The 24,758-nt window shown below is 39.2% G+C and overlaps 2 long non-coding RNA genes across 2 annotated transcripts; both read left to right on the top strand.

The window, feature by feature from the left end:
* The first annotated feature begins 5,021 nt into the window (after positions 1–5,021).
* Positions 5,022–11,174, top strand: LOC130548213 (uncharacterized). The gene is made up of 4 exons (XR_008961988.1): positions 5,022–5,100; positions 8,918–8,960; positions 9,873–10,029; positions 10,330–11,174. It is a non-coding gene; the product is annotated as an uncharacterized LOC130548213 (long non-coding RNA).
* Positions 11,175–13,384: 2,210 nt separating this feature from the next.
* On the top strand, positions 13,385–24,280 carry LOC130548214 (uncharacterized). Its single transcript, XR_008961989.1, has 5 exons — positions 13,385–13,463; positions 13,654–14,346; positions 20,523–20,671; positions 20,772–23,439; positions 23,841–24,280. It is a non-coding gene; the product is annotated as an uncharacterized LOC130548214 (long non-coding RNA).
* Positions 24,281–24,758: the final 478 nt, after the last annotated feature.

Below are 24,758 nucleotides of genomic sequence, written 5' to 3' on the forward strand. Positions count from 1 at the left end.
TCTTACAGTGCTTGGTGCTACAGCGCCAAAATACAGAAAACAAGTTCTTTAACGGTGTACTGTTGAGGCACAAGAGATGTTTGCTGGGAGATTTGAGAGAATCTGTAATACAGTATGTGTAGGACAGGTGCTGAATCTCTTTTCTATCATTATTTCTCGCTGTCATTTTAATCGTTGATCTGTTCAACCGTTTGCATAATTGTTAAATTGGGTTTACTGTCTCTTTAAAATGTACAGCTTGCAGATTACATACGGAAAATCTGATTGGCTGGTTTAATGCGATTTCTGGGACTTGTTGCAGAGGTTGTTTTAGTCCGCTTGATGAACAAAATTGTGTTTAGAGGATCTTGCATTTAAAAACTTTAAACTAAGGGTTCATGAAGATTTAAGGAGCGTTTTTTCATAACTCTAGAGTTGTCAGTTGAGAATCTAGTTGTCATTATGGCTTGATTGTCTTTATTTATGTTTAGGGCTGAAGTGTCAACCCCTCAAGATGGTCATTCAAGTCGACCCAAATCCAGGAACCGGCACAAAAAAATTCAATGCTTCTCAATGTACTAAATTGAAAGTATGGATGTATAAATCTTCTTTTCCTCTTCGTTCTTTCATCATTATACTATCAAATACGCAACATTGTCAGACATGCCGCAGGTGGTTTTTAGTATGTATTGTTGTTGTTCCCATCGAGACGTTTTGCTATAATAGAAGTGTAAAGGAAAGCTTATCAGTTCATTGGGTTGTGATTATGTTATATGTTATATCATTCTATTCATTTCCTTTTTAGGAAAGGCACAGAGAGGAGAATTAATGAAGTGAGTGGATTCTTGTTTCTAACACAGCACTGTTATCTCCTGAACATTAATGACGTAAACAGGTAGTTTCTTGTCGAATAATTTTGAAGATGAGAATTTCAATTCCCTTCTCAGGAGCCGTACCGATCTGTATTTATCTAATAACGTGAATAAATCTGTTATATCACTGATGTTGCTCTGAACCAACGGGTGCAGAGAGATCTGCGGTGTTTCTTAATGAACTCTTATCTTGTACAAGCCCTGAAACAAAAGATTTGCTTTCCGTTGATCGGAGCTGTAGAGATTCTGAATGAACCCTGATGTGGGAGATGTTCATGCGCCACGGTGTAATTCAGATGGGTGAAAAGAGCACATTTCGGTTTAAGCAATTAGCCCTATAAAGTTTATTGACAATGACTGCTCTACTGAAGTGTTTTCCTGGAGGTTTTTATATTGAGACGCTTTTATTTGACCACAGAATTGCATGGCTGTGTGGATTACATATTGTGTATTAAGTCTTTATCTTCTTGGGGGTTTTTTGTATGACGATTGGTTTATCTCTTTTACTTTGAAAGGAGTGGTTAACCTTTAAGATAAATAACACAAGATTTGACAGGTGCCATGAATCATAAATAACTGTGTTGGAGGATCGATTGGCTTTATATTTCCTCTTTGGAATAAAGTTTGGAACTGTTTGAATTCAGGCAAGGTAAGAGGTCACCGGGTCATAGTCGACAGATTTCCACATTTTACTCACTGCTATTTTGACTCCCGACTCTTCTCATGTATTTAAATGTTTGCGCAGGTTTTCCGCCCACAGCGGTCGGTGTCTCGGGGTGAAGGAGGGGCAGCGATGTGATGAATGGACGGTGGAATGAAGCTGGACATTTAAGATTGCCGCAATCTGTTCAGTCTCTGCAGCGTCTTCATCAGAAGATCCTCCCGTAATTGAATGTTCATCAGTTTGCAGAAACAGGTGTCTTCATTTGCTTTTGCATGTTTCATGATATTATAAGTAAAGATAAGCAATAATGAAAGACATGCAAATTTGCCTTTTTCAAGAGGAAACATTTTCCAAGAATAAAAAGTGTATAGCAGTTTTTTTGAGAATAGCACTAGTTTCCTTCAAGATAATCCAGTTTTAGGCAATCGTGACTTATTTTTCTAGTGATCAATTTATCAATGTTCTTTTGAAAACAATTAATTGATCATTAATGAATCGAATCATTTTCCATTGCAGTATGTATAGAAGGAATTGAATGTTGTTCATGAAGAAACTATAAAACGGTGAGTTTTGGTCCTTAACGTATTTACTGAGCTACTATGTATTTCACTGCAAAGCCCCCATAGCCGATTTTTTGTTGCATAACAACATTCTGTTACAATTTATTATTATTGTCAGCCTTCTTATTTAATGATCTGCTTTACATAATGCTTTTAAGCCATTGCTATATTCGCAATATGGCATAACCCCTTGTACATTACTGCTTTCGGCTAATTTCTTCCAGCCGTAATAGAGAGTAAATGAGAAAATTATCTGCAATATTCTTTGATGAGGTACATTGTTGTGCATTGAACTTTTGAAAGGTGACGGGACCAACATAATACAACATTTCTTTAATGACTAACAAGATTGGAGATTCAATAAATGTCTGCGTTATATTAAACTAAGAATGAGGACTGGCTCATACAGAACACCCACATATTTACAACTCACCGGCTCAGCACACTGTTTATATTGTAAATGAAACACTAATTCTTTCTTTTAAGAAGGCCGGAAAACCACAGTCTCTTAATGCAACATGTGCACAACCCATGGCTCTTGAGAAGTAAAAGAAGTATTGTGTTGTAATGGCAGCCAATTAATTTTCTTTTCAGGTCAAATCCTTGATTACTTCAATGAAATGTTTGTAATCTTAATAAAGCTCTCGTGTTCTGAATGTCCACAGCACACCGCTTCCAATGCGTGTTAATTTCTTTCGCCGCAGTAGAAACCACGCTCACCTTTGCCTTGATGTGTGCTCAAAGCCTACCAGATTAAACTCTCTGAAATGTATTGTTTCACCTTCCCCTTAAACTATTGGAGAGATACATGAAACAAGTTATTAAGGTCATTCTTAAGCATAAAAAAGAACCTGTCAGTAAGCAATTTTATGCCTCTTTTCTCCTGACAGAGATACACGCTTGCTACGGCCCTGGTTTCTTTGAACACTTGAAAGTGTGCTCGTACAGAGTTTACAGAACCCCTTGGATGTGTTGACAGTTTGCCCTTGTTCTTTTTTCAGAAGCGGTCGGGGTCGTTTTGATAAAGAGATGAGACTTTAGAAGAAGTGGAGGTCAGTTCGTCCTTTCTTTCTAATAGCCGTTACCGGTGGGTCTTGTTGTGCGAGATCTCTCTCTACTGTTAAGCAGTTGTTACTCCAGACAGTGTCAGAATAATAACTCTTTAGTTATTTAAACGCAATAACAGTATTGATGTACTCTTTAAAATAATCCTTTATCAGTCATCTCACACAGCCAGACTTTTGATTGTTGACATGAAGTTTATTCTGCTTAAAAATTACACACCATGCAATTTATGACAAAACCATCGATTATCTTGAGACAGTGTGGTGCCTTGTAAATACAACTTTCTTTTTAGGCTGGACTGTTAACTCTGATATTCAGACGCTGTTAAGCTACACAATCAGATTGGAACAGGCACTTTCAGAAAATCAACGATGGTTTTACTACAAATGACACCAAAATCATGGTAACTGTATCATGGTAAATGCAAATTATAATACCAAAATTGTTGAAAAACAAGGTTACTACACTTTTACTGTAGTAAAACCACGGTTAATTTTCATTATAGATGGCTACCTTTCCACAATATCAGGATGTTTTAGAGTCGTATGTGTTGTGATTTTGAAGTATTAAAAAGCAGCGAGCTGAACATACAGAGCTGAAATATAGCGGTGCCAAATGAACAGATGCTTCTTTGAGTGGGTGAGAAATGAGAGAAGAAATTTTTATTGCCCAGAAAATGTTTCTTATCAAAATGTTGAGAATTGTCTCTATTATGAGGCTAATACAGTGCTGACTCTTCTCAAAGCGCCGTTCAGAACCTGAGCTTCAGAGTAATTTAATGACAGCCCAGCTGCCAAAATTACAAATGATGGTGCTTCACTAGGCTAATGTGCCGGTTGTCTGGCGGACCACAGGAACGGTCACTTGGATTCCGCATAATGTATTATATCTTCTCTGCATCTTTTTTGTGTCATTCAAAAAGTGAAATGTAAATTGCCGCCTCTATTGACGTGTCGCTTAAAGGTTGCCGATTAATTTGAGAGCCTGAATGATTATAAGTTAGCTTAAGAGTTGGCTTGTTTGCATTTCCTGTTTTTGCCGGTGGTGCAGATTGTCTGTTTTTCTTGGAAGCACCTGAGGGAACGCAGTGCAGGTGGGCCTTTATCAGCACGCAGTATAGTATTGTGCAGTAATCAGGCCTGGCCAGTGCTAATGATGAATGAAAATAAGCATAATAATGCCTGAATAAGCAGCACAATAGCCCTTCGCTACCTCTACAAGTGTATTGTGTACGGCAAATTAAAATGATGGGAAAAAACAGCTCTACAAAAGCTCATTAGGAGCGTCTAATGAATATTGCGTCAGTGGTGTACTGGGAAGATACAAAGCCTATACAAAGAAATAGGACCAATGTTGATTTTTGTGAATCACACAGTGAATGTTAAGAGATTTACTGATAATGGAAGTAAACAAATGTCAGATGGAGCTGTACTTACCAGTCATTGACAAATGATTGAACAGCACAGATTGCATAAAGACATTTTGTATGACACTGGAAATGAATTAATTAGGGTGTTTTTTAGAGCCATTAAGAGTAAAGAGCAGGTTGGTGAATTTTACATTTGCGAAAACATGGGTTGTGGAAAACAACAGTTTCTGGTATGAGATTGTCTGATCCTGAGAAGTGGAGAGAAAAACAAACACACATTTTGACAATTGAACTTTGTACTTTATAGAATGCTGAACTTTTCTTCATTGCACCTACATTTTGTAATTAAATGATGTGAATTTGGACTTGCATTACGTTTCTCCCCTACAGGGCATCGTGCCATTTTGACATCTTCCGCTCATCTTTACTGTAATGACGTCTACACAATTATTTGACCCTCTTGCTGAATACATCACTGATTATCTAAACAAAAAACACAGCACTTCAGGAGCAGATAAAAAAACAACTGGAGGTGCAGCGTGTCAGTCTAATTGATTCTTTTCACCATCGCAGAGAAAATCACTGTCGCAGGTATACCTACATGTCACCAGCTGTCAGGCGTTTCTAAACATGACTTTGTCACTAACTGCCTCCTTATGAACGCTTTGAGAGGAGCAATAGAGGTTTGATGTATGTGTGGAGATTTACCAGGGGTCCAATATTTGCTGTCAGCTTTTTATCTGTCAGTCAGACGTGTGCCTTGTCTCACGAAAACATGCCATGAGTCATGTGTCACCGCAACGTTCGGAGGGAAAAATAAGAAATTCTATTTTTAGGGCCATTCAAATGTTTTGTACACATTGTTTACATGTCAATTTTTACATTTTATAATTCCCATTTTTCCCTTACAGTGATTTCTACTATAATAACTGTATTGTACTTTAATACAAATTGAATAAAAAAAACATTGTAATATAATGTGACTTGCCCCTTACAGAATAGACACATGAATTTCACATGTTTTTTACATGTTTTTCGCATGTGATCACATGTATACAACATGTGTTTAACATGTGCGAAAAACACGTGTGATCACATGTGAAATGTGTGTTTTTGGAACATTTTGGTGTGAATTCCCATGTGAAACCCATGGGATAACATGTAAAAACCCATGGGATGACATGTGAAACATGTGGTGACGTGAAGAACATGTGATCACATGTGGAGACATGTCGCATATGTTATCCCATGGGTTTTTACATGTTATCCCATGGGTTTCACGTGGGAATTCACATGGAATTCACACCAAAATGTTCCAAAAACACACATTTCACATGTGATCACATGTGTTTTTTGCACATGTGAATTTCGTGTGTCTTTTCTGTAAGGGGCATAATGCTAATTAGAACGGGGCGTGAATAATTGGCATAATCGAAAATAATGTGCACTTTTTGTTATAGCGCTATTTTGTATTGTAGTGTAACATTTTGGAAGACCAGTTGTGAGCAAAACAACAATGTTTTCATATAGTTTTCATATCTTATAGTATAGGATATTTCATATGCACTGCAAACCATAGAAAAGCCTGAGCAAAGCTGTGTTAGTGTTTGAATTTGAACATTGAGTCAGCTTGACTTGCTGAGCTCCTCAGAGATCACGATACAGTTAGTAACAAACTTTAAAAGCCATACACTTGATGTTAAAACTCAATTTCGTGGTGCAGCGTGTTGGATGAAATCTAATAACTGTTCTTTAAAGACCCAATGCATATAAATAAACAGGAACCCATCCATTCCCTTCCATGTTATAGCCCCAGACAGTGTTCACAAACTGAATAAAAACATTGATCAGATGCCAACGGAGAGCAGACGTTTACTAATGATGTGTGGTTGATGTTACACACAAAGAAATACTTGCTTTGATATTGGATGCACAGGCACATACCCTAAGACAGTTTTGTAAGCATTGTAATATTGTTTCTTGGGAATTCTGTGCTTTTAATTGATTGTGAGTAACATATGTTAAGCAACTGAAAAAAATAAAAATGTCAGGGTATGTCAAAACTTCTCCAATGGCCCAAAACATAATAAAAATATAAGGCAATATACAGTATATTTGAAGTGGATCAAAACGGGTGATCAAAGTTGTCCTAAGACAAGAACAATACCTGTTCTTGTCAAGGACAGCTTTGATTAACTTTTTTTTTATCCACTTCAAATGTTGACTACGGTAGCTTTTTTCCAGGACAGAATTAGATCTTTTTTCTCGTATTGCTATGTGCCTGGTTTCTGAAGCACAATGAGACATCCAGCCACGGCAAAGAATTACACACAGATTTTAGTGTTCAGAAGATGCTATTACCAATGTGAATTGGACAGTTAAAATTGTGGATTAAGTTGCATGAGGAAAGAATGAACTATCTCTGTGCTTTTGAATAGAATTAGGTATTTCCGCCGCCAAGCCAAACAAATCTCCTTCCCACAGTTTCTGTTTAGGACAGTTTGACCAGAGCATCATCAGAAAGCTTCTGTAGCCTACTGCATTATTATTCCTCTGTTGTATGGAGAATGAGAAACCACATTGTGATGCTGAAATCATTTTTAATGACATTTCTAGAAGTAAAAAGCGGGATGTTAACAATAGAGCACGGTCAATGTCCTTAGTGAAATAAATAAATGTGTCGGAATTATGAAATATTTAGCTAAAATGATTTATTCCTGCTGGTTTTGTCAATTCGTTTTCATTTAGGAGACAGGTGTGAAATGTTTACCTGCAGTACTTTAAACATCTTGTAGTTGACATAGAATCGCATTTTTATTTAAAGTAAAATAAGGTACTTTATATCTTACTGTAAACTAATTATCAGCACACATTATTCAGAAAAAACAACTTGGTAATCTTTCATACAAGGTTATTTTAGTTTCTCAAATTAAAAGTGTAATAATGTTTCTGTTTATTGAAATCAAATTAAATTTTGTCTAAAGATTATTGGAAAAACTTTAAATAAACAAAAAATGTAAATGTTGCCTCAGAAATAAACTGAAATAAGTTTAAGGCACTAAAATTATAATAATAAACAAAAACTCAAATAAAAATACAAATAAATGAATATTTTAGAGCAACAGAAAAAATTTACAAAAGTCATATTAAAAAAATGCTTAAAATGTAATTAAAATTAACATAAAAACTAAAAATCTAAAAATGAAAGCACATTTTAAATATTAATAAAATGGAATAAAACTAAAAACAAAACTATCAAATATATTCCTATTATTTTTTCAAATATAATATATTATAATATTTGTACATTTTATATAATTCAGTCAGTAGTAATAAGTTAATTTTTAAAAAAAAAAAGACGAATCACAATTCAATGTTTTATTTGATTTAATCAATGTTTCGTTAAATTCATAGTAAGCTAAATGGGTTTAATAAGTAAGACATAGATGTGTTGTGATTGCTATTTAATTTAAATGCTAATTTAATGCAAACTTCAATAAACAGATATTAAATGATAATTGTATTTGGTTTTAGTAGAAGATAATTAAATACTAGACAAACAATAAAAATGAGCAGTCATTTATTTATTGTCACTGTTCATTTTAATTCTGTGCTTAAAAAGATATTATTATTGCTCAAGGCAAACCCCATTAGCATTTATATTTTATTGTTTATATTTTGTGTTGTCACCATGCATTTCAACTACAATTTTAAGACAAGATTTCAATCGGATTTATATGTGCCTACCAGTCAAAGGGTCATCTTTTACGCTTTGACAACATACAGTTCAGTACATACCTGTTCTACAGCACCCATTAAATAAGCACATGTTGTAATTCTTAAGTTTTAAGGCGAGATTGTGAAAGTGTACAGCGAGACCCAATATTCCTCCTTTCTGTAATTAGACTTGAGTAATTACTGGAGCGCAAAGCTCATTTTTTCTCTGCTGATTACACCTAGTTGGCCCAAACAAACCCGGTCTCTGACTCTCACCGTGTGATGTGAACACGTGACTGCAGACTGAAAAGAGTTTTCAAAGTCACACCACCATCTGCATTGCTATGCACCTCAGGCCTGGTCCGTAAGTCATAATAAGCTTTTGGTTGGTCTGATAATTGCAATCATTAATTAGCTTCTTGTGGCAACCAGCAGGATTTCCAAAGAGAAAACAAAAATGTATGTAACTGGTGGTGTGTGGCTATATATAATTATAGATTAATCAACATGCACCGACAATTCAAAGAGGACTTCTTGTTGTAATATTTCCCATTTATTTGTGTACATCACTGCTGCTTTTATTCTTCTTTAATAATCACTTGTGCAAATACTGTGTTCTTTTATCATTTTACATCATTACATTGCAATGCATACATTGGCTTTATTTGACTCTTTTGATGGGTTATTTCAGTTGTGTGCCTGTGGTTGAAGAAGACAGAAGAATACAACAAACGGTGAGTAAAACCATTAAACATACTGTTCGCTTCATTCAAGGAGACAAAAGTCCTTGGGAGCTGTAAAGTCCATCGGCCATATCTCTGGCCATCTCTCCCGTGAGGTGCATCCGTGATATCGCTCTTGTGAATTTCTCAGTTTAGGTTATCATATTATTAAAGCTGACCTCGTGTTCCCGCCCAGTACCTCTCGAGAGAGACCGGGGCCATGGTCAGCCAGGTTACTAGCAGATGGGAATGTACTCGTGCTTTGCTATCGTTTCTTTTCATCACACCGATATGTGTGTTGCTAAAGATTTGATATGAGAGCGTGGCGTCTAAGGTCTGCCTCCAATCTCTTTTCATTTTCATCTTACTGAGCGCTGGCCCGCCAACAGCCTTAAACACGCAACCTGATGATGAACTCGCAAATCTTCTTAAATTCCAGTGTGAAATGAAAGTAATTCTTTAAACGTTGCTTCTATATATCTACACTTTGCAATAAGACCGCAGGTGGGTTTTGCATCAATCTAATTCACTGGGGTACTGTATGAAAAAATGAAAAAATGTGTGGAAATGTTTCTGAAAGAACGGAAATTACACACAACTGCAAGAAAACAATTTACACAAATTGACTGATTCATTGCATTACGTGTTTAATCTTGGAGATGACTAAGTTTTATGACGGCTAAGGTCATTTCTCTCAAACAAGTTCAAATAATCATGGGAACTTTTAGTATTCAGATTTTGTTTGTCAGGTTACACAAAAGCATCCGTTTGTGGATGAATAAATCATCCCAGATTTGTGGACGGGAGGAGAGAACATTTCGTTGAAGTGCTGGCGGACTGCATGATTGAGGGTAGCCAGAAATTTTGGTGTCTTAACCTGCCCCCTGTAATCATTTGGTGAAAGATAATATCTTGTTTTTCCAGGAAACATTGAATGGCAGAGAGGATTTAGTGTGACACATCGGTGGAATGCTAAGACGAGACTGAGTGCTTGCCCTGCCGCGGTTTAGAAAGGTACCGAGGGTCCGGGCGGATAACGCTTCACATCATCAGAAGAAAACTGAGCAATCACCTTCTGCCGGTGGGTAATTGCACTTTCAGGCAATCATAAAGATTATACTGAAGGATGAATTGAAGATTGTAATTTAGAATCACAACCCCTTTGTTCTTTTTGACCCCGGCACACAGACAATCATACATTTGACATTTGACTGAATGTAAAGTCGTGCATGACCCATTTCTTCTTTTAGTTTTTTTATTTAGATAACATAATGATGTTTCCGTTCTCTGTTTCACGGACCACTAAGACCGCCACCCGTCTCCTGCAGCCTGTGACTCCTTTCGTTGCCTATTTTTAGGAAGCTTTTGTCTCTTTTGACAGAGATTATGCAGATGAGGCAGCCGCACTCGTCCTGGAACGCTCTGAACATGTTGGTGTAAACAGAGTGTGGACGGCTTACATGCTGACAAGATGCTCCTCTCCATTGCAACGTCGCCCGGGGCCGCCAAAGAAGGAGGCACGTTTCCTCAATACAGACCCTGTTTAACAGCCAATACGGCGCTGTTTTAAGCTTTTCTCCTCACCCACACAGGAAAGGAAGGTTTATAGAAGCGATTATATGTAGTCACCACATACCTTTTGAAAACACGGCTACTGTAAAGCCACTCAAAGGGTTGAATAGACTGAAGGCCTCGGCTAGATTCGTTTCAAGCTGTTTTTGTTTAGAGATCGTGCACTTGCTTTGCTCTGAGACTTTCAGCATAACTCCATCTATGCCCCGGGTTTTTTGAGTTTGTGGTGGACCACTCTTTTATACTGTACAATGGTTGCGGCCGTAGATACAAATAAAAAATGGCTAGATTTCAAGATTTTCAAGGTCCCATCTTTCACCAAGAAACATTCCAGGTGATTCAAATGGTTTCTCTTGATGCTTGTGGTATTTCTACAGCTTGGAAGAACGCGAGCACTTTGATGAAACTCTTTAATTCTATCACTTCAAAGACCTAGTGATTTTGAAGAGGATCAAATATGATGTATGGAAGAAGAAGGTGCTTGCTTTTCTAGGTCAAGGAACCTCAAGTCCGCTCTGAGCTTGGAGGAATTTCACTTTCAACCTGATATGAACCAAGACTATACGTGGTTCCTGCACAGCAGACATGCGGTCCCGTGTATAGCATGCCTAATAGAATAGAATACACGCTCACTGCAATATTCATCATAGAAAGATCTTGTCTATTGATACCCCTGCCTAGTATTTTTTGTGTAAACTTCGTTAATTTATTTTTGTTTTTAATTTAATTTAAAAAACATTTTAGGGATGTAACAATATCAAAATCTCACTGTACGATAATACCTCGGTATACAGCCCATGGTATGCTATTTATTGCAATATACAAATGATGACTTGGAAACGTGCCATTTTCTTTATCCTCTAATCATAACTGTTGCGTAGAAGTATGAGTTATAGTATGAGATGAATCAAATGACCTAAAAATCCCTTTTATAAAATAATTGCACCAGATGGACCTTGACAAAGGTAACATTGTTTTTTCTAACATTCTCTATGTCAGGCCCGGAAGACATCCCTATTATTTTGATTTGATTTATCTTATCTTCTTTGTATGTGTTAAGTTGTCCAAACTTATTTTTCCATACATAACTTCTGTGTGATGCCACCTGTGTGTGTCAAAGCCTCTTTCTTCTCAATGGTTACATTGTGTTACGTTGCAATATACATACTGCATGAAGAAGTGTAGATGATTGATATCAACATTTATTTCTGCAGGTCCTCCTCGGAATCCATGTTCTTAAAAAGCACAATGGATGGTGTTGTTTTGTAATCCTCAGTCATCCGATTCGCTCACCGAGGAAACATGTCACAACATTTGAAGACAGGTGCATGCATTCACGATCGCAGATGTATGCACGTCGTTACCACGCTTCATGAAGTATTCAAACTGATTCTGTATAGTTTTCCCCCTAAAGCGTTTTGCTTTGCTTTCGCTGCAGGGTCCCCACAGGGTTGCGTTTAGTTTGAACTGCAGATGTGTGCTGTTGACGTGCAGCCGGCATAAAAATAATCATGCATGTCTCTTCTCTAATGAACAGAAAAGGGAGCTGTATTTTTTTCTCCATAATTATTTTCTTGATACATTTTGTGCGTGTTTATATAGATACACACTGACACTGTGTTGGTTTCAGCAGTGTGATGTTGAGGATAAAGACAGATTTGGCTGTTCACAGTGAATGGACGGGGTTTGGAACACAGGTCCGTGGTCAGCGAGTCATGTTGAAGCAGAGCTGAGTGCCGGTGAAGTGCTCCGGACAGCCTTTGATGAGCAGATAAAAAGACGTGCTGGAACTCTGGCTTTCTCTCTTCCCCGTTCCAGCCTTTGAATCGGGAGAGGACTTTTCAGGTTACGCCTGTTTGTTTGTCTTTTTTTTTTGGAAAACAAACCAGCTCTTCTCGAGCCCCTTCTGTTTGATGAGGAAATGAAAGGACCGAGAGGGTGAGATGGAGAGAGACAAGCATTATTCCCTCAAATATTTCTGCCACTATTTGCTTTTGTTTGTCTGTGTTTTATCACTGTCTGGCCGCATAAATCAACCGTGCCCTCGTCCTCACTTCAGCAGGAGAATTTGGCGGCGTGACTGTTCTCATAACCTTTCCGCGCCGCCTCCGGCGTGTCATCCCTCAGCCCGAGAGAGCAGAAACCCCTCTCCGCTGTCAGACATGAGCAAGAACTTCTGGACTTTACGTCGTTCAGGGCTCTTGCCACAAGGTGATAAGTTATCCATGCTCTGCCTTGGGGCGTCTTCCACGATTGCCGTATAGAAGTAATCGCTCCCCGGATGATTCAGGAGACTGGGATCTCTCTCTGCCCCCCCCCCTCATATCAGGCAAGGTTAATATACTGTATCAGGAGATCCCAGAATGCCTTCAAGTCACCTAACACTAAAATCTTATTAAATAAGAGCAATTACATTGATGTAAAAGGCCCCAGGGCTGGAACGCTGAGCAGAGGCGACGCCGTACATCATTGGAAAGCAAAATCCAGGAGAGTGGAAGAGAAACATTGTCCGCATAACATTTCTAACACGCATATTAAGCTGTGTTAAGTGATGCTGATGATGAAGGTTTATGATCCACACATAAATCAGATCATGTGGCTTGTAGAGGAGAGGTTTGCGATTGGAGATGAAAAAAATTCAAGCATTGACCACAGCTCTAGAGACCAGAATATAATAAAGATGGAGCGATGGTCTCCTTTGATTCATATCGGTAAACACCCATATATCCGTCACGCAGAACACCACATACTCAAAATATTCTAGCATCCCTACGATGGCTTTTGTATAAACTTATATTATATGTATACATTATGCATGCTTTAGAAAGTTTTATTTGTGATGTATTTCTTTTCATTTCTTCCACAGGACTGTTAAAGACGATCTTCCTGATTTATGACCCTGGATAATGCACGCGGGGCTGAAACAGACGAGTGTGGAAAATGGTAACGCCGTCTCTTTAGAAAATCCTCGATAATCGCGGTCTCGCACCCAGATGTTCAATTGCACTTTATGATCCCAATGAAATAGTAATGGTCGTTTTTTCTAATGTGAAGTTCTCAATTCAGACTGGACTGAGACGTTTTTCAACTAAATCATTGCTCCACATTCCTGCGTGTGCTTTATTCCCTGTAGTCTTGCCGGTGTTGTCAGCGGCCCATTTTATTGGAGCGACAGATGACGTACCTCCAGGATGGAGCGTCCCGGGAGTCCATCGGATCACAATGGGCAAATCTGAATCCATCACCCCCAGGAGAAAGATTTCCTCGTCCGTTAATTTCCAGCGAATTACCCCTGGAAAAGACTTGAATATTTCATCCCGTAATTAAGTCGGAGCAGATCGAGTGGGGAGTGTTTAATCTGTCGTTTCTGGGCGACTTCTTAACAGTTTCTGAATGGCTGATGGAAAGTGCATTAAACTGGACATCACAGGGGCATGATCTGATTTGAAATTTGTCCGATTTCCTCTGGTCAATTCTTTGGCACCCCCTTGAGTCCTTTTTGGATAACTGTACGATTCATATTCAAATAAACTACTGTTCAAATGCTTAGGGTTAATTATTTAATCCATTTTTATTCATATTTTTCCCACATTTCACAAATCTCATTAAAACTGTGAAACCCTTTGCCTGGAATTTGTAGAAATGTTTTCTGCTCATTATTATAATCATGACAAATATACTCGTTTCGATTTTCCCACAGGCCATAAAGATGCACGTGTGAAGATGGAACCATTGTGAGTTTTTCTTCAATGTGATAGTGGTCCACTTACAGCGCTCGGCATCGACCGTGTGTTATAAATGGAAATACCCGTCATTTTACATCAAGGTAATGAAGCACCTTCAGCGGCTAATAACAACCCAATAGACCAGCACTGACTCCGACAGCCAATATCCATAAGTTACTATAAAACCCACACATGCTGCCATTGTGTTTTTACTGCAGTAGCTAATCTTAATGAGGCGCTACTGATGTACACAAACACATGAATTACCATCATCCTTTACTATATTTTCTTGACGATTCCCAATCAAATAAATCACAGTAAATGCCTCTGCACACTGTAGTTACAGGAATGTGAAGATTAGGAGGACGTTTTAGAAATGTAAAATCCTTTGACACTCTTTAAACCTCTGAATATCGTTCTGGGGGACACCCTGTATTATCTTCAAAGGCCGTGTATGTTTATGCAGCTTGATAGGATGGGAGTTTCAGTGTGCGAGGGAATTATTGGAATACCCCCGGGCATTTTCTCCTGCTTACAGCTCTTGTATATTTAATCTTTGACATTACCTTCTGCTGTGGTTGTGTTGAAGCGGAGCTTTCCGAAATACTCTCACTTACCTCTTCATTTGCTTGCCCTCCCTGTAAATGCGCTAGTACACGTTTGTTTGTTTGTTTGTTTGTTTGTTTTAAGCCCCCGTGTTTTCACCCCTGCTTTTAGTCTTTCACCACTAGTAAAACGCTCTTCGTCTGCTAAATGGCGTTCACACCAACCTCAATTCAAAAAGGCCTGCGACGCACCCATGGGACGCATTTGAGCTCCTCGTGTCTCGTACACATAAGAAGCGCAGTCGAGTTTCCCATGTCAAACTAGCTTGAGTCTAAATAATGAGTTTCATTTAGAATGACAGCACGGTGGAGAAGGTTCCAGACTTCATTTGTGTGTCCCCCGCTCTCGCCAAGACGAGACTAAATTAATTAGCTTCAGATTGATATAGATGCTCGGTCCTAATGTGGCCCGTAGAGAAAACTAGACCCGCTGCATTCACCCCACAAGCCGTGCAGTGGGGGGTCCAGGTTTTCTTGCGTGTCCAAGACGATGGAATGCTTGTGAAATCCGTCTCCTTTGATGCCGACCGCCTGCTGTATTTCAACATTTAATTTCGTTGCGAGTGAAACGGAGATAATGACCCTGCCTGTTGTCTTAAGCGAGGGAAGCGTCCACACACAGCGGGTGTGTGTTTGTGTGTTAAGCACCAGCATTTCTCTTTAGGATTAATTAGTTTGATTCACACTGTGTCAGCTGGCATCTTTCCCCGGGGCAAACAAACAGTGGAAAAGAGAAAACAGATACCTGTGTGTGTGTGTGCGTGTGTGTGTGTGCGTGCGTGTGCGTGTGTGTGTGTGTGAATGTGTTTCTGTTCATTTACGAGCTTCGTCGAGAGCTTGTCAGATGCGGTAGCCTGCATTTATATTTACCCCCCTGAATTCTCTAATTAGCCCACGGTAAATACATGGACGACAGCAGAATGCTTGGGAGTTGGAGCAGGGAGAAACTCAAAGTTGTTTTAATCTGAGACGGTACGGGGAGTAAATTTAGAAGGTGGGGTTTTATAAAACTGACAGCTTGCGACTGCTGAAGGGTGGCGGGCGATGCACCTCGACGGTCATGTAGTAGAGACTCTATCATTTCACAGCGTGAGTCATCACCCAACAGCAAATTTGTAAGCCTGACCGATATTTGCATGCTGGTTTTGTATCCTCTCCTGCTCTTGGTTTGCGTGACCATTCGGACATGATTCGGGATTGGTAATGAGTCTTGTATCAGCTCTGGAATTGGCTACTTGTTGGAGGCTGAATGTAATTGATAACGGGAAAACTTGATAGAAGCGCCTCGGTCTTGGAGGCCTGGAGGCGGCAGTGTGATATATATGTTGTAGGAAGACAATGTAATCGACTCCATAGAGCTAAGGCTCTCTGTTAATGGGGGTGATTGCGAGAGGCTGAGGAAGAGAGGGCTGGGATTCATTCCTCCATTTAACACCCACCAGGGATGTAATAATGGTTGAGCCCATTCCCAATAGAGGAGGGAAACCACGACAATATTCAGCTATTAACAACCTGCAGTCTACTGGTTTGGATTGGATTGTATAGTGATTTTCTTTGCTCTTTTCGTTCTTTCTTTTTTAAATGAAGTTCATGCGATTTTAACTGCGTACGGCTACAAAAGTTCAGTTCTGTGTCAAAACCACTGATACATAAATCCATCCTGTTTCCATGCATTTGTGTGCTTTATTCGTTTGTGTCGCTTGCTAAATAGATGGATTTCTGAAATGAAAGTCTGGACAATTTGTGAGTATCCGAGGATGCAAAGGACCTGCAACACTGAGCTTGACATTTTGCTTTGACCATTCGTCTCGCAAACGTCTGGCTTTTAAGGAGCTTGACAGTCGCTCGGCGAGCACGGCCGGCCGCAAAACTTTCCGTGTTAGAGTTCACTTTTCTTATTTCATCTTTACACCGCTTCATGAATCTTCATCTGCGGGAGGTTTTGGGGTACACATCAAGAGATAATGGGGAATAAGAAATTGAGTAAAGGCAGAGTTTGAGGGTCTGGTTCTTTATGTGCTGACTCAGTGGTCACCCGGTAGTCTCAAACTGTGCTCGTAGAGTCTCGCTGTAATGAGGGACTGTCGCAGTTAAGCTGAGGTTTGCTGTGAAGTGCTGAAATGTTCATTTTTAATGAAGGCAGAAGGGTTGAAAGTGTAACGCTAATGTGATGTGCAATGCGTGACAGCTCGCTCTTTTCCATTCTACTGCATTGCAGGATTTAGGTTTCAAATGAAATAGACCTTTTACTCAATGCTTATAATATTATCTTGTAATGAAAAGGCAGAATATACATTTTTCTTCTTATTTCAGACTCATGAATCCCAGTTTACACAACGTGCAAAACCCATTTTATTTACATCCAAATTCCCGGTTTGAAATATGTAAGATACAACGTGTGGGCCTTTGTTTTTCTGCCCACCGGTTGGTGTATTCTTTGTCTCCACAGCTGTTTACGAGTGGGGAGCTAAATAGGATTTTAAAAGGCTATTTTGCCATGTTTGTCACACACCGTGTTAAACAAATCTCTCATCAAAGCCTCCTCTGCAATTAAACCCACAGAGCTCATTTACCGTCAGCTACCATTTACCACCCCAAACACCACAGACGAGAACATCCGAACGCTGCGACCGCACGAGTGTCCCGTAAAATTCAATCTAAATTATTTTCCGTCGTTCCTTCAATAGAAGTCTTGACCTAGCCGAGCGAGTCATAAAGGCTGACATAATGCTCTGATTAGAAGGCCTTGAGTGTTTGAAAGGTGTGCTGATTGTAATATCTTTCAGAAGTCCTTTGAGAAGTAAATTGCCGTAACCTTGGGGTTGGGTAATTACCCCAGACTGCTGTCATTCGGGTAGTAAAGGAAAGGCCTTTCTAAACTCACGCACGTTGCCGTGTTTAATAAGATATTTAGCCGGAGGGTAATGACAAACGTCTGCTGTGACTTCTAGACGCTTTAGTGCTGGCCGACTGCTTCTCAGTTGGCTTTCAATGCTAAGTGATGGCAGCTTTATGAGGCCAGCGTCTGTCAGGAGTCATCCTCACCCTTGCGCTAACGTGAAAGTCATCAACTTTGACTGTCGGAAGTCCATTATTAACTTTTGGTTTGGTGCAAAAGACATTTGCATTGTGGGTAATGTGTGGTTTGGTTCTTAAGGTGTGTTTCGTTGTTGTGATGCTAACACAGCTAAATTCAGCTACTGTATACGTTCCTTCAGTCTGAAAATGCTCCCTAGACTAGGCTAGACGTATAGTTGGACAGGACCGATAAATATACTTAAACAACTTAAACGCACGCCAGCATGCTGCGCTCGCCACAAACGCTCAAGAATTGTTGCATTTCTGTTCCGCTAGGTTTCTCCAAAGAGTCCAATTACTGACTTGTCAGCACGTGAAAGCAAAACTTGTGTTTTCTTGACAGAGAACAGGTAATTCCTCTTTGTGCCAGACGTTTCTATTCCTAGCGTGCTGGCACTTACGTCCTTTTCTTTTCAAAACGCTCACAGGTAAACCCCAGATAATCCAAGTATCCCTTTTGCTTAAGAGAGATGTGCTGCAGGACGGTCATGAAAGCCAGTGGCTGTTTCTCAGGCCGGGGGAACAGATGTGCTTGTCTTTGTCGACACAAGCAGATGCGTATGCCCTGTCAGATAACCCTGGTGATGTGTTGCAAACACACCATCTTCCTCCTTCCACCCCAATAACCGCCATTAAACACATCAGCCGGTGGCACATGCTGTGTTTCAATAGTGCCATTTAGAACAACATGTACTAAGTTGTACTACTGTATATGTATACTGTCAATCATGTGCATTAGACTTTTAGTTATTTGTGGTTTCTTTCTTAAATGATTGAGATCTTGACCAACCGATCTTGTAGTGAAACCGATCCTCCAGACAAAACAAAATCACAGGGATTGAATGTCCAATGAACACTTACATTTTATTCCCTAATAAAATAGGACTGATGCTGCTCTTTGAGTCTACCAGTGAAGAACAGCATCTATAGGGACATACAGTATTTAGAGCTTTCTGTCCAATGAACATTCATCTTGCTTCTATCTGAATCAAGGGTAACCGGTATCTGTCAAAGACTCCCATTGAATCAGATTTTTTTTCAGTTAGAATCTACCAGCTGTGCATCCACAGTAATATTTGTATATATATTTAAATTAGGGCTGTCAACGTTAACACGTTAACGCATGTGATTAATTTCTTTCAGATTTAAAATATTTATCGCAATTAACGCAGCATCCGTTTATTTTGTCATCCTTTGTCTAGCGTTACATTATATAATCACGCTCTTCTTCTTGTAAACCATTTAAGCGCGATTTGACGTGGCACAACGCATCGTGACAGCCGTCCCGTCTGGTGTGTACAGTCACGGGCTAAAGTGAATCTTTCCTGTAGCTCAGTGGTTAGAGCATGGCGCTAACAACGCCAAGGTCTTGGGTTCGATCCCAGGGGATTGCACATACTTGGAAACAAAAATGTATAGGATAATGCAATGTAAATCGCTTTGGATAAAAGCGTCTGCCAAATGCGTAAATGTAAATCGCTGTCAGACAGCGCAGCACCAGTATTAAGTTCTCTTTCGTGCTTGAATGAACAAAACCACATAGGATTATGTCAGAAACCCGGTTTGTCTAGCATTTTTGTAAACACAGATTTCAACGTGTTAAATAAAATCCTAAATGAATGCAAAGAGTTGTGAAAATGTAAAAGGGGCTCGTAAATGGGCCGGCTTAAACCGGCTTAAATTCTTAAACCTGCTGCTGTGACTCCTGTCGCTAATGTGAATCAAAGAACAAAAGAAAAGAGGAGTTCAATGTATTTTGTAGCTTTAATTCTGTATTTAATTTATAATTTAGCATTAAAGACTGTAAAGTGTTTGAGAACTTAATTCAATTTCTGAAATAACAGAATGTTGCATTTCATTCATAAAATGATGTTGTTAAAGAAATCTGTTGTTTCTACATTAATTTGGAGATTAAATGTGAAATTATTAGAATGTAGAAGTATATTTAAAAACATTAATGTTATGTGCAGAAAAATGAAATAAAATTGAATTAGCTTGATTTTTTAATCGACTGACAGCACTAATTTAAATACAGTAGTTTAAAGTGGATAACAAACATCTCAATAGTGCTGTGTAGAGTGATGTGTAATACATACAGTAGATTTATTATAAATAAGTCATATTGGCACACCGTTTTCAGAGAAGCTGAGTTTCCCGTGTGGTTTTAGAGTAGTTGCCATTGAAGGTAAAACTAAGGGCAGCCCTCCAGAAAGTGTAAATAAAATAAATCATCTTAGCAGAAATTTCTGTTTCTAAAGTGTAACGTACTAAATGTAGTCAGGCTGATGAATTACCCTGTGTTGTAATGATGCATTTGTAAAAGTATGAGCATATGGAGAGACTTTTCTTGTGATAGTAATCTGCAGTGCTTTGCAGATCTCCTGTGAAAAGGGGTTTTCTTAAAGCAGTGGTTTGTGTTAATATGCTCATTTAAATCATTTCAGTGCAGTTAAGTGTCAGTGTTTCCTTAATCAATAGGTAATGCTTTTATCTTAAAGTTAACTTATAATGATTTATTTCCTTATTGGCAAAAGGTTAAATTGTTTTAATATAAGTCTAAGCTTGTTTGTGTTTTTTACTATATAACTATGCAGGGGCGGTCCGACAGGACATTCTGTCAAAGTCCAGAACGGCTGTGACCAGTGGCGGACCGGCCATCTGGAGTATCGGAACTTGTTATTAAGATGTTATTAACGTGAATGCACGCTACACGAAGGCATTAGTGAGACGGAAACATATACATGTAATGCAATGACACGTTACATACAACCCATACAAGAACTGAAATTGTATATTATTTTGTCATGTATTTTAATATGTTTGTGCATTTTCTTTTCTGACAGATGGTGACGTATTTCTCTGCAGGAATGTGGTAAATGTGTATTTTTGGCAGTTGGCATATTTTGTCAAAGAAAGAGATATCAGAAGGTGTCAAGCACTGACTGGTAGGAATAAATATTGATAACAATGACTCATTCGACTCGGTTTTGACCGGCTGTTTTTGTCCTGCCAACCCTGAAGGCATCTGTGTATTTTGATGTGGGCTTAAAAGGTTTTCGGCAGGGGACAGAGACGGAGCTCAATTTACCCGGTTTACCTGCAGCGATGTTGCTTTTCTCTTCTCTGACAGGAAGTAATGGCAGGATATGACACAACAGACAGCTAAGCCCCGAGCAAAGGTGAGAAAAAGCTTTCCACTGCCTCTCTTCTCTTCCTCTTCTCCCTCACTTCCTTCTTTCTGACTGTCACAGGATTAACTTCAAACGAAAATCAGAATCTGTCACATGGAGACAGACGATTCTTTTCATCGTAGCAAACAATTGTTTTTTTAAGCGAAGAGGGTTTGTGTAACTTCATTCAAATGAATCTGGGAACTGATAGAAAAAAGTTCAGATTGCAGAGGTTTTTGTGACAGTTTAGACCTCATTAACTTTCATTTATACCATTGATGTCCAATGGAAACCTTGTATGTCCAAAACTGCTACTTTTCAGGATACTAAACTCCCAGTGAAATTAAAAATTAAAATTTTTATTTTTTCATGAAATATTGCAGCATATATGGTAAATAGTTTATCAATGTGGGTAATTTTCTTTTTAAAATTCATGCAACCGCATGCACTTCCTTCCTGTAATGACTATCCATCTCAAATGACGTATGTTAGAGGGCTTGGGCGAAGCATCTGTTAACTCCTCCCCTTCAACTGTCAGTCTGCTGCTAGTGCCATTTCAAATTAGCTGTTTTTATACATCCAATCAATTTGCAGTAAAAAAACGCAAGCCACGCCCACTAATTTCCTCCTTTGAAATTCCTTGTGCACTCGGAAATGTGTAAGAATATGGAAATAAAAACGATCACAACTTCCGGTTCACGGGGACTTTAAATAATTTAACACTGTCTTGTCAAAGTTGACAAGCTCTTGAGAACCTATAGACAAACATGAAGGGTGACCAGAAGATGATTTTTGAAAAAATAAAAACCACAAGATACAAGGTTTCCACCCGGCAGGAAAAACAGTAGAAGCAGGCAGTATATTCTTTAAAAATGCACATTTTGTCTTTCAATGGGGGTTTGTATAGGTTTGGAACGAGGGCGAGTAAATGATGACAAAAATGAATTTCCGTTTTTGGCTGAACTATTCCTTTAACAGAGAGTTTATGAGCCTGACTGGTTGCACGCTTGTGGGATATTTGTTGTTTTATGATGGCGGTCTTAAAACTGAGGCAGGAAGCATATGGAACTTTAGGGCTATTGGATGAAAACAGCATATGGCTGGAATCCATTAACTACAGTCCAGAAATTTCTCATCGTATAAAACAGCATCACACACACACACACACACACACACACACACACTTTAAATCAGTGTTACCTACACACTCCATCCCGGTCTTTCTCTTTCTTTCGTTTTGTCTTTATCGCTCCATTGGTCATTTCTATTATGCTGTACTTTTTGAACCATTTCTTCGGGCTACACCGAAGACATTCAGATTTATGCTGTTGTCAAGTTCAGCCACTTCAACTTTATTAATTAAGACATGATTTATACAAAGTCAAGAACAATAACACGATGCTGAACAGGATGGAAACAAACGAGTCAGAAAGTTACCTGTTGCTCACACGAGACTGTCAACGTGATCGTTTAGATTTTCTTAAACATCTGAAAATGATCATACCGATGTCAATAGTACGTATGAAATATTTTGAGACAAGCAACACTAAGAAAAAAACACAGAATTCATCAAATCCATTGGTGTTTGTGCATGATGTCACTTCCCAGAGAAGGATGCTGTCTTTTCGTTTGTATGAAGGAAAAGACAGGATGGAAAGTGATATTAAGGACACGAGAGATATGCATAAATTGGTTACAGTTTAAGTTACCATAGCACCAGGGACATGCCAATATCATAAAAGAAAAAGCAAACATGATTTACATCATTAAACATAATGTTATTCAATGTATTAACCCATATTTGGGAGCTCAGCTGTAATGATAGCCGTCTATTCTCCTGACATCACTTTGCATTAGATGAGCATCATCCACCCATAATGCTTACTGTGCAAACCCCAAAATCAAAACCTCAGTCATCACAGGGAAGTGAGAAATGCCTTCACACACAACCTTGATTAATCTGACAATGAAAAAACGTGGCCATTGGATCAGCATTACGTCACGACAGGCCTGTTAGCGTGCCATATGAATAATGCAACTCTCATCGCCTCTTCTCTGTTGCTCTGAGGTGTGAATCTGTTTCCTCCACCCCCCGCTGCCTCTCTACCTGTAGATGAAGGATGATGCTCGACCAGGTCTGTAGCTTACCTCCTAATAATGACAGATGGAACGCTGTCAACCGGCACATGGCTTGAACAGAGAAGAAGTTTGTTTCATTGTTCTTATCTCTGCTCAGGGGTGTGGAATGGAGGCCTTCATTTGATCGAGAGGATGAGGCTGAAAGATGCACACATGTACAGTACATGCTTACGTATGTTTCTACCATTCTGCGCTCTGAACAGTGAGTTTAAAGCTTGGTCTGTATAAAATATGTTTGAGTATTAGAACATGTTCATAAGTCGAGAGTATTAGAGTACTAGTCAGTGCTCATCCTTTATTGGATTAATGTTCTCCTCCGCAAGAACACGAAGAAACGTGTTCCCTAAGTGTACTCTTGTGTCATCGATTCAAAGAGCTTTCATTCTCCTCAGCCACGCCTTTAAATGAAACGTTTTTCTCGGTGAATCACTATAATTTAACAGTTCTTGTCTCTTTATTTGAAGACACTGTCCGTCATGAGGACGTTTCGGTTGTTATGGATCCGGTTTCAAAACCGAGTGCTGTTTGGCTTGCCGTCGCTCCAAGTTTACAGGGAAAAGCACTCACGGCGTCTGACTGCTGTTTCTGCTTTCACTTTAACAGATCTGTCCTGCTGCCTGCCAGCCTGCTAGGTGCATGCTGGGTAGGGGTGCCGCTGCTCTTCATGAGCCAAAAAGCAGCACTAATGGTCCACAAAGGGAACACTGGCTTCACCAACAGAGCCCCGGGGGGATTTAAAAACTGTACCTCCATCAGTCCATCTCTCTGTTCCTCATCGGTGGTTTGGCTCGAAGGTTTTCAGCATCGTTGAATACAAAGGTTGTCTGAAAGTAACCGTCTGAATGGAGCTGTTTTGTGTTTCGCAGGAGCTGATCTCTTTAATCTCAGTTTTATTCTCCAGAGACAGCAGGGAGATTAAATGGATACTTTTGTTTTTTCCATTTCTTTAAATGGAACAAATCTTGCAAATTTCAGATAAGAATATCTGAATAAAAACGAATCTATTGTATGTCAACAATTATCTTCTTTGTTTCTAATTTCATTTACAGTAGGTGAAACGAGAGGAAGACTCGAAACAACTTTTGAGGAATAAAATGTGAGATGCGCCCAGTGGTTGTGTTCGAGGCGTGACAGCGTGAGGGAAGATCACTCGGTCGACCTCGATGTACTGAGGCTGATCAGAACGCCCTCTCACCTCACTTGAAGGTACGAGAACATCGTGAGGCGTTAAGAGAGACATGTCAGCGTAATGAGTTCCGATACATTTATATTTACTCCTCGCTTTTAACACACCGAGCTAATCTCTTTGAAGTTTGTTAGTAGCACATGGAGACCGCAGCGCTCAAATATAATGAGCTCGTTGTAACCTTGTGTGTGTGTTTGTGAGAGTGAGTCTAAAGGATCTTTGGAGTGTGCGTGTGTGCGCGAGTGCATGCGCGTGTGTGTGCGATTAGTCAAATTAATTACCGCTCCATATGACAACTGCAGCACTTTGTAGATAAGAAGCCGGTTACATGAAGT

This window comes from Triplophysa rosa, linkage group LG24 (assembly GCF_024868665.1).
Source record: "Triplophysa rosa linkage group LG24, Trosa_1v2, whole genome shotgun sequence".
NCBI classification, from domain to species: Eukaryota; Metazoa; Chordata; class Actinopteri; order Cypriniformes; family Nemacheilidae; genus Triplophysa; species Triplophysa rosa.